The following is a 9,745-nucleotide window of genomic DNA, read 5'->3' on the forward strand; positions in this document are numbered from 1 at the left end:
GCCTTAAGGGAGGGGGCAATTTCGGCCCCTTTAAGTCTATAAGTTGCTGTTTTGAAAAATTTAAGTACTACAAACTCTGTAGATAAATGTCCCGCTGCATACAATCCTGAATGGTACAATCGAGGGATGTAATTGGTTTAATTCCGGATCCATGGTGAGTTAGCTGGTCCCAGCTGTGGGGATGGTAGAGGTGTTATGATTGGATTCCGCACCTCAGCAATAGGGAGGTGAAAATCAACAAAGGTTTTCACTCCTGATCAAGTGAGGATGGAACTGAACTTGGGTCTGATGGCAGTCATGGTCAGATACTCACTCTCTGTGCTCATACATGAATAATGGTCGCTCAACTGAGGCACTCCTGGGCTGCCAAACTTTCCCCCAGCTTTAGTCATCCATCTAAGAAGAGGAAAGGAAAGAAAGAAGAAAAATGAGTAAATAATATAAAGAGTGCATCTATCGCTGCCAACAAAAGACTTAAAACTTTTCAGCAATTCTATAATTTGGGCTGTGGAAAACTTGGTATAAATTTTGTAATACCATTTGTATTTTATGTGCTAAGATGGTAAATTACATTTATATTATGCTTGTGTGATTTCTGAATAAGTGGATTTGTACATCTACAATTAGAATATAAAAATTATTATCATCATAGGCAGTTGCTCGGAATCGAGGAAGACTTGCTTCCACTCCTAGGGCCCAAGTTTCCACACGATAAAAAATGGGCGCCCCTCCGAGCTGGGCGCCCGTTTTTCGCGCCTTGAACGCGCCGGAAAAAAAACTCGCAATTCTGGAGCGTTCTGCAGCTCCTTGTCTGCCTGGCGCAGCGCCCAAAGGGGCAGAGTCTACACTTGTGCCGATTTTGTAAGTGGGAGGGGACGGGTACTATTTAAATTAGTTTTTTTCCTGCCGGCAACGCTGCGCGTGCGCGTTGGAGCGTTCGCGCACGCGCAGTGTGAAGGAAACATTGGCACTCAGCCATTTTTGTAGTTCTTTGTAGCTGTTTAATATTTGAACATTTTTTAATAAAAGCACATTGCCATCAGCACATCAGCACTTGCAGCCTTCTCACTGTCTCCTTCCCCCCCCCCCCGCGGGAAAGAACGGGCGCCTCCTCCCCCCCCTCCGCGGGAAGAACGGGTGCATCCTCCCCCCCCCGCGGGAAGAACGGGCGCCTCCTCCACCCCACCGCTGGAAGCACGGGCACCTCAGGCTGACTGCAGCATTCTCCGTGCCTGAAGCACTTTCACACAGGTAGGAAGATGGTCTATTTAATCTTTTCTTTGCTTATAAATGTTTATTCAGGTTGGATTTATTTGTATAATATTTGTAGAAGTATAAATAAGGATTTATTGTAGAATTTAATGACTTCCCTTCCCCCCCCCCTCTCCCCCCGCCTCGTTCTGGACGCCTAATTTGTAATCTGCGCCTGATTTTTTAATGTGTAGAACAGGTTTTTTCAGTTCTACAAAAATCTTCACTTGCTCCATTCTAAGTTAGTTTGGAGTACGTTTTCACTGTGGAAACTTTGAAATCAGGCGTCAGTGGCCGGACACGCCCCCTTTTGAAGAAAAAATTTTGTTCCAAAGTAGAACTGTTCTACCTGACTAGAACTGCAGAAAAAAAAATGTGGAGAATTGCGATTTCTAAGATAGTCCGTTCTCCACCAGTTGCTCCTAAAAATCAGGCGCATATCATGTGGAAACTTGGGCCCCTAAAGTGAGTTCTTTGGTGGCTGAACAGTCCAATATGAGAGCCACAGACTCTGTTACATGTGGGACAGATAGTTGTTGAGGGAAGGGGTGGGTAGGACTGGTTCACCGCATGCTCTTTCCGCTGCCTGCGCTTGATTTCTGCATGCTCTCGGCGTTAAGACTCGAAGTGCTCAGCGCCCTCTCAGATGCACTTTCTTCACTTCGGGCAGCCTTGGGCCAGGGACTCCCAGGAGTCGGTGGGGCTGTTGCACTTTATCAGAGAGGCTTGGAGGGTGTCCTTGTAGCATTTCCGCTGCCTATCTTTGGCTCGTTTGCCATGGAGGAGCTCCGAGTAGAACACTTGCTTTGGGAGTCTCGTGTCTGGCATGCGGACTATGTGGCCTGCCCAGCGGAGCTGATCGAGTGTGGCCAGTGCTTCAATGCTGGGGATTTTAGCTTGAATGAGGACGCTGATGTTGGTGCGCCTGTCCTCCCAGAGGATTTGTAGGATCTTGCGGAGACATCGTTGGTGATATTTCTCCAGCAACTTGAGGTGTCTAATGTACATGGTCCATGTTTCTGAGCCACACAGGAGGGCGGGTATTACTACAGCCCTGTCGACCATGAGCTTGGTGGCAGTTTGGAGGGCCTGGTCTTCAAACACTCTTTTCCTCAGGTGACTGAAGACTGCACTGGCGCACTGGAGGCAGTGTTGAATCTCGTCCTCGATGCCTGCTCTTGTTGATAGGAGGCTCCCGAGATATGGGAAGTGATCCACGGTGTCCAGGTCCGCGCTGTGGATCTTGATGACTGGGGGGCAGTGCTGTGTGTTGAGGACAGGCTGCTGGAGGACCTTTGTCTTATGGATGTTTAGCGTAAGGCCCATGCTTTCGTACGCCTCAGTAAATACGTCGACTATGTCCTGGAGTGTGGCCTCTGTATGTGCACAGACGCAGGCGTTGTCCAGGTACTGTAGTTCGACGACAAAGGTTGGGGTGGTCTTGGATCTGGCCTGGAGACGGCGAAGGTTGAACAGGTTCCCACTGGTTCTGTAGTTTAGTTCCACTCCAGCGTGGAGCTTGTTGACTGTGAGGTTGAGCAACTGTTTCAAATCACCCAGAATTATTTTAAAAATCTATTGGCTCAGCTAAAATTATAAACAAATGCAACATGCAATTAGATTTCTGATTTTAATCAGGCTGGGGGTGATGGATGCATTAAAACTGCAATGTAAAATGGGCCAGATACAAGGGGGCGATTTTAGTCTCACATTGGGAAACCGGTGGAAGGTGGGTGGGGTGACAGCAGCCTGCAGGAATTGGTGAGGGTCCCAGCCCAATTTGTGCAAAAAGTACTATTTTACAAGTATTTTAATAGCAATAGACCTTTTAGATTCAAAGTTGTTATTGTCAGTAGTTTGTGTGACCTACATCAGGAGACATTTCTTCTTCTGTAGTTATCTGATGTTTATGGGATCATAACTTGGAACCATACGGGAATTGTGAGGAGGCTGCTTGCCTTGAGGAAACTTTGAAATGTAATTCCCATAATATAATGAGTGATTTAATGTATATAAGGCAGACACAAAAGCATAGAATATTAGAATGCTTTCGAGGTAGAACTGGAATGCTCAAGTGTTATAACGAGGCCATTCGAGATCAACCAACTTGAAATCTTGTAGATGTTAGCAGGTTGTATATGGAATACAATGTCGGAAAATGTGAGGTCATCCACTTTGGGAAAAAAAACAGTAAAAGGAAATATTATTTGAATGGGGAGAAATTACAACATGCTGCGGTGCAGAGGGATCTGGGGGTCCTTGTGCATGAATCCCAAAAAGTTAGTTTGCAGGTGCAGCAGGTAATCAGGAAGGCGAATGGAATGTTGGCCTTCATTGCGAGAGGGATGGAGTACAAAAGCAGGGAGGTCCTGCTGCAACTGTACAGGGTATTGGTGAGGACGCACCTGGAGTACTGCGTGCAGTTTTGGTCACCTTACTTAAGGAAGGATATACTAGCTTTTGAGGGGGTACAGAGACGATTCACTAGGCTGATTCCGGAGATGAGGGGGTTACCTTATGATGATAGATTGAGTAGATTGGGTCTTTGCTCGTTGGAGTTCAGAAGGATGAGGGGTGATCTTATAGAAATATTTAAAATAATGAAAGGGATAGATAAGATAGAGGCAGAGAGGTTGTTTCCACTGGTCGGGAGACTAGAACTAGGGGGCACAGCCTCGAAATACGGGGAAGTCAATTTAAAACCGAGTTGAGAAGGAATTTCTTCTCCCAGAGGGTTGTGAATCTGTGGAATTCTCTGCCCAAGGAAGCAGTTGAGGCTAGCTCATTGAATGTATTCAAATCACAGATAGATAGATTTTTAACCAATAAGGGAATTAAGGGTTATGGGGAGCAGGCGGGTAAGTGGAGCTGAGTCCACGGCCAGATCAGCTATGATCTTGTTGAATGGCGGAGCAGGCTCGAGGGGCTAGATGGCCTACTCCTGTTCCTAATTCTTATGTTCTTATGTTCTTATCTCTCTTATTTTATAATGTTATACATCTAATCTTTGTATTTTAACTCCTTTACTTATCTTATTGTAGCTTATATAACTGTGGTAAAATGTACTTTATACAAGGCAACCTCCAGTCTTTGAGTACCAAAGACAGAATCCAATATAAATTACTCACATTACCCCTTATTTGCATGGTTGAGGCGAGCTGCCAGCGTAGATACGCTCACCATAGGAAGCTCGTCAATTCTTAGGCATGAAATATGGCATTGTTTAAAGAGAAGATGTGCAGGAAGATATCTGAGGAAAAAAGAGTGCCAGCAGAACCAAGGTTTTCAGATACGGCCATGGAGATGCTGGTGGAGCAAGTCTAAAATAAAAAAATAGTTCCTCTTCACTTCAGATGGTTAGCCGGTGCCAAGAAAAATTGATGAACGGGCATGGTGAGAGATGACACAGCATATGAATTTGATCAGCATTATCTCCAGGACCTGGCTACTGTGCAGAAAGAATTTTAATGAGTGGGGTGCCAAGGTAAGACTCCCCTTCACATATCTCAGGCTTTCTGCAGTGTCCTACTAGTGCCTCAGCACTATCAATGCTTCCCTTCCCAACTTGCCATGGCTCTCCATTTGTCAGCTGGGAAATCTTCACAGCAGGTCCTTACTACCTACACCAAAACCCCCCAAAAGCTGTGACTGCCCTCACAACCCCTGCTTCTTCTTCTTGGCTACACTTGCTGCTTCTTCCTGCCATCACTTACACTATGGTAAACTGGCTCATACATAGTGAGGATTCCAAGCTCTTGCCTAGTTTACATATTAACCCTGTTCCACTTCTCTTACAGGAGGAGCTGGCACACAACCGGAGGTAGACAGCCGGCATAAGAGCAGGCCTTCACTCACTGTAAACATTCACCCGTATGTGTATAAAAAGGGAACTTCGCGAGACTAGGCTCAAAAGAGTTAAATGACTCAGACTTTTGGCTGGAATAGTTGTTTCTTTTAATGAAACTGCTCAAATGGCTTAAACTGTTTATGGATGCAAAACTAAGCATCCATGAGGCACTGTGAGCGATCAGCGGCAGCTCACCAGAACCTTATCAGGGGCAATTAGGGATGGGCAATAAATGCTGGCCTTGCCAGTGACACCCACATCCTGTGAGTGAATAAGCAAAAGACTAACAGGTGTAGGGTAACTAACAGCTAAAAGCTAAGAAAAACTGTAACATCTTGAACACGAGTATCCGGTCGTTGCAAACCAAAGAAGGAACATTGAGATATGAAACTTGTTATCCATTCCTCCAGCCGTGCTCACGTCTACTAAAAAGCTATTTATATTTGTGGAATTAAAATTCACCTTTACTATTTTCCAATATTAAGCTTTGCTAGAATGCATTTTAGTATCAAGTTTTGTTAGACGATAGTTTCATTATTCATTCATTAGAATTAGTAAAGAGAATTATGTTTAGGCTAGGATTTCTATACAGTTAGAATTGGTGTTAGTTTCAAATTCTACAGGATGAACCTGTTCGAATGAGCCCCAGAATTAGGGAAGAACAATTCTTTCTGTTTTGAAGATTAGCCTGTTACAGCAGGTGCTGCGGGCCAGAAAGAGGAACACGTCGGGTCACGAAAATGTCAGTAATGATATTTTTGTTATATGCACCTTTGCCATAGTCATGTGGGCTAAGATGTCACAACCAGATGTGGAGCTTTCTATCATGAGCTGTTCTTCATTCTTACTGGCTCAAGGAAAAAGGGGGCAGGAGCAATCTGATAGGCTGTAATGACGATATTGGGCATCATATGACAAAGGGTGGGCAGGAACATTCAGGGAATGAGGAGACAACTCAAAATTAACTCAAGGTAGAGGATTGAACAGAGGTCACCAGGAGGGTGAACGAAGATAAAATTGTACCGGGTACGTGGAATAAAGTCACAGCTTCCACCCAAATATAATTCTAAATTGTACTCTGTAAATTACTGCTTAAATACTGTAATCTATTAATTCCTGCTTATGCAAAATAAAGTCATAACTATTACCAATATGGTGTTATTGTCAAACAATTGAACAGAGAGTCCAAGGGGCTACATATGGAAGAAGCTACCATTGGCATGATAGGAAGATGCAGGCAGCAGCAGAAATGGTGAGACTGGAGCTCGTGAATGAACCACAGCAATCTACCTCCTCCCATGATGCATCCATGGGAGAGCACCTCGTAGAAATATTAGAATAGGTAAACAAACACTTCAGACAGGCACTAGGGACTCACACCAGGGTGTCGTTTCTGAGCATTTCTATAAGCCAATAAAATCACAATGCCGTTTGAAATGTTTGTCTCCAGAGAGTGTTCCTATAAGTAGCTGATAGTCTTGCAACGTTGGATAATTTTGGTATCAGTTTTGGTATTTGGGCAGATGCTGTTGATTTTAGTGGAAAGACTGGGAGATACATTGGACCTGACCGTTTTTGCAGGGGAACACTGATTGTTCAGCTGAAGTTCTCGTCATTGAGCTGCTGGCCAACAACTCTAGTCGCAGGCAACTATTGGACGCCTGCTGCTTCTTCACCATCGTCCATGTCGTCAGTATCTTCTCCCTCATTATACTGAAAGCCCTCCTCTAATAGTGATTCCATGTGTTGCCCCAGTTGCAGAGCAAAGTTATGCAGCATTCAACAAACTACAATCATACAAGACAATCTTTCCGGAGTGTTTTTCAGGAAGTCACCAGACCAGTCCAGGCATCTGAATTTTTGCTTGAGGATTCCAGTGATGTGCTCGATGAGGGCTCTCTAACCCATGGATCTGATTGTAATGGAGCTCCACAACCAAGTGTGGATTCCTAAGAGAAGTCATACACAGGGAATAGCCCTTGTCTCCAAGCATATAACCTTTAACTTGCTATGCAGAGGCAACTAGTGGGGGGATCGATGACTGATGCAATATAAAAGCATGATGTGCACAAACCTGCATGACACACAACTGGGCATCACACTCTAGTTTCACATTAATAAAGTGGAACTTTTCAGAATACATGAAGGCAGTGGCACTGCCCGCAGGACAATGTGGGTACAGTCAATGGTGTCCTGAATTTGGAGGAATCCTGCAATCTGTGCAAACCCTAGAGTCCTATCCTGCTGCTTTGAGATGACCATGGGGGCAAAGTGACAATGTGAATAGCAAACAAGGCATCAGTCACTTGTTTAGTACAAGTACAGACTGCACACTGACTGATGTTGCTGATATTTCCTGTGGCAGCCTGAAAGGAGCTGGAGGCAAAGATGTTCAGGGCTGCAATAATCATGACTGCAATCTGCAATGTTGTACTAGCTGTTGCAGTTGGTTTCGAGTATTTTTGTGGGATGTAACACAACCTGGTCAATGACTCCCTGGACAATCTGAGCCTATTTAAGCCATCTACAAGAAAAATGACTCCAAAAGCTCCAGAGATCTTTAGAAAGAAATAATTTACATTTATATAGCACCTTTGTTGGCTCTGTACCTTTGTAGAATGAAACTCCCTGTTCTGTCCCATATGAACATACGAATAATGACGGACACAACATATACTCTCCACCCCACCCGAAACCATGTGATCTCCTAGAAGAGGTGAAAAAACAGATAAAAAATCCAAGCCAATTTGGGGGGGGGGGGGGAAATCTGGGAAATTACTCTCTGACTCAACTCGGCAATCAAAACTAGTACAGGAGATCACTCTGGCCCTGAATTCCCTGTAGTACCTACCTTCTGTTACAGGTGATCTGCGCCCCAGCCGGAAACAGGTCCAGCTCTCGCTTGAAGGAATTCAGCGAATCAGCATCCACCGCACGAGACAGCAGCCTGTTCCAGAAGTCTACTATTCTCTGGGAAATGAATCACCTCCTTACATCGAACCCAGATCTGGCTTATACAACTTAAATTTATAGCCCCTGGTCCTGCCTAACCTATTTAATTGCAACAAACTTTCAATTGGAACACAATCTATTTCCCTTCATTATCTTAAACATCTCAATCAGATCACCCCTAGGTCTACACTTCTCTAAAATGTAGAGTCCCAACTCTTTAAGCCTATCTTGATATTTAAGATGCTTTCAACTTGGAATTAGTCCAGTGGCCGCCTCTGCACCCTTTACAGAGCCTCAATATCACCCACCATGTGAGGAGACCAAAACTGGACACAGTATTCCAAGTGAGGCCTGACCAAGGTCTTGTATAAGGACAAAGTAATATGCCCCGTCTTGCACTCAATTGTCCTGTGAATGCACCCCAACACCCTATTTGCTCTAGCTATTGCTTCACGGCATTGCTCATGTACCTTTAGAGACGTATGCACTAGAATACCCAAATCTCTTCTTATCTCCAACTTCTCTAGTTCTTTTCCCTGAAGGGTGCATGAATTGCTGAGCATTTGCCCTGCCCACATGCATAGCACTGCACTTATCCAAATTATATATCATTTGCCAGTAGAGCCCAATCTCCCTACACATTAAGATCTGCCTGATGCGTATAAGATTTCTAAATCTCTGGCATTACATTGACAGCAAGACTGATTCTTTTAAAATAATTTGGAATAGTTTATTAGACACACTCACATGCACATCTATCAACAGTCGACAGCTATCCTACGAATCGACTTAGTTACAACGGATACAATGATAATAAGAACATAAGAACATAAGAATTAGGAACAGGAGTAGGCCATCTAGCCCCTCGAGCCTGCTCCGCCATTCAACAAGATCATGGCTGAACTGGCCGTGGACTCAGCTCCACTTACCCGCCCACTCCCCACAACCCTTAATTCCCTTATTGGTTAAAAATCTATCTATCTGTGATTTGAATACATTCAATGAGCTAGCCTCAACTGCTTCCTTGGGCAGAGAATTCCACAGATTCACAACCCTCTGGGAGAAGAAATTCCTTCTCAACTCGGTTTAAAATTGGCTCCCCCGTATTTTGAGGCTGTGCCCCCTAGTTCTAGTCTCCCCGACCAATGGAAACAACCTCTCTGCTTCTATCTTGTCTATCCCTTTCATTATTTTAAATGTTTCTATAAGATCACCCCTCATCCTTCTGAACTCCAACGAGTAAAGACCCAGTCTACACAATCTATCATCATAAGGTAACCCCCTCATCTCCGGAATCAGCCTAGTGAATCGTCTCTGTAGCCCCTCCAAAGCTAGTATATCCTTCCTTAAGTAAGGTGACCAAAATTGCACGCAGTACTCCAGGTGCGGCCTCACCAATACCCTGTACAGTTGCAGCAGGACCTTCCTGCTTTTGTACTCCATCCCTCTCGCAATGAAGGCCAACATTCCATTCGCCTTCCTGATTACCTGCTGCACCTGCAAACTAACTTTTTGGGATTCATGCACAAGGACCCCCAGGTCCCTCTGCACCGCAGCATGTTGTAATTTCTCCCCATTCAAATAATATTCCCTTTTACTGTTTTTTTTTCCAAGGTGGATGACCTTACATTTTCCGACATTGTATTCCATCTGCCAAACCTTAGCCCATTCGCTTAACCTATCTAACTCTCTTTG

Source organism: Pristiophorus japonicus, chromosome 13, assembly GCF_044704955.1.
Source record: "Pristiophorus japonicus isolate sPriJap1 chromosome 13, sPriJap1.hap1, whole genome shotgun sequence".
Lineage (NCBI taxonomy): Eukaryota > Metazoa > Chordata > Chondrichthyes > Pristiophoridae > Pristiophorus > Pristiophorus japonicus.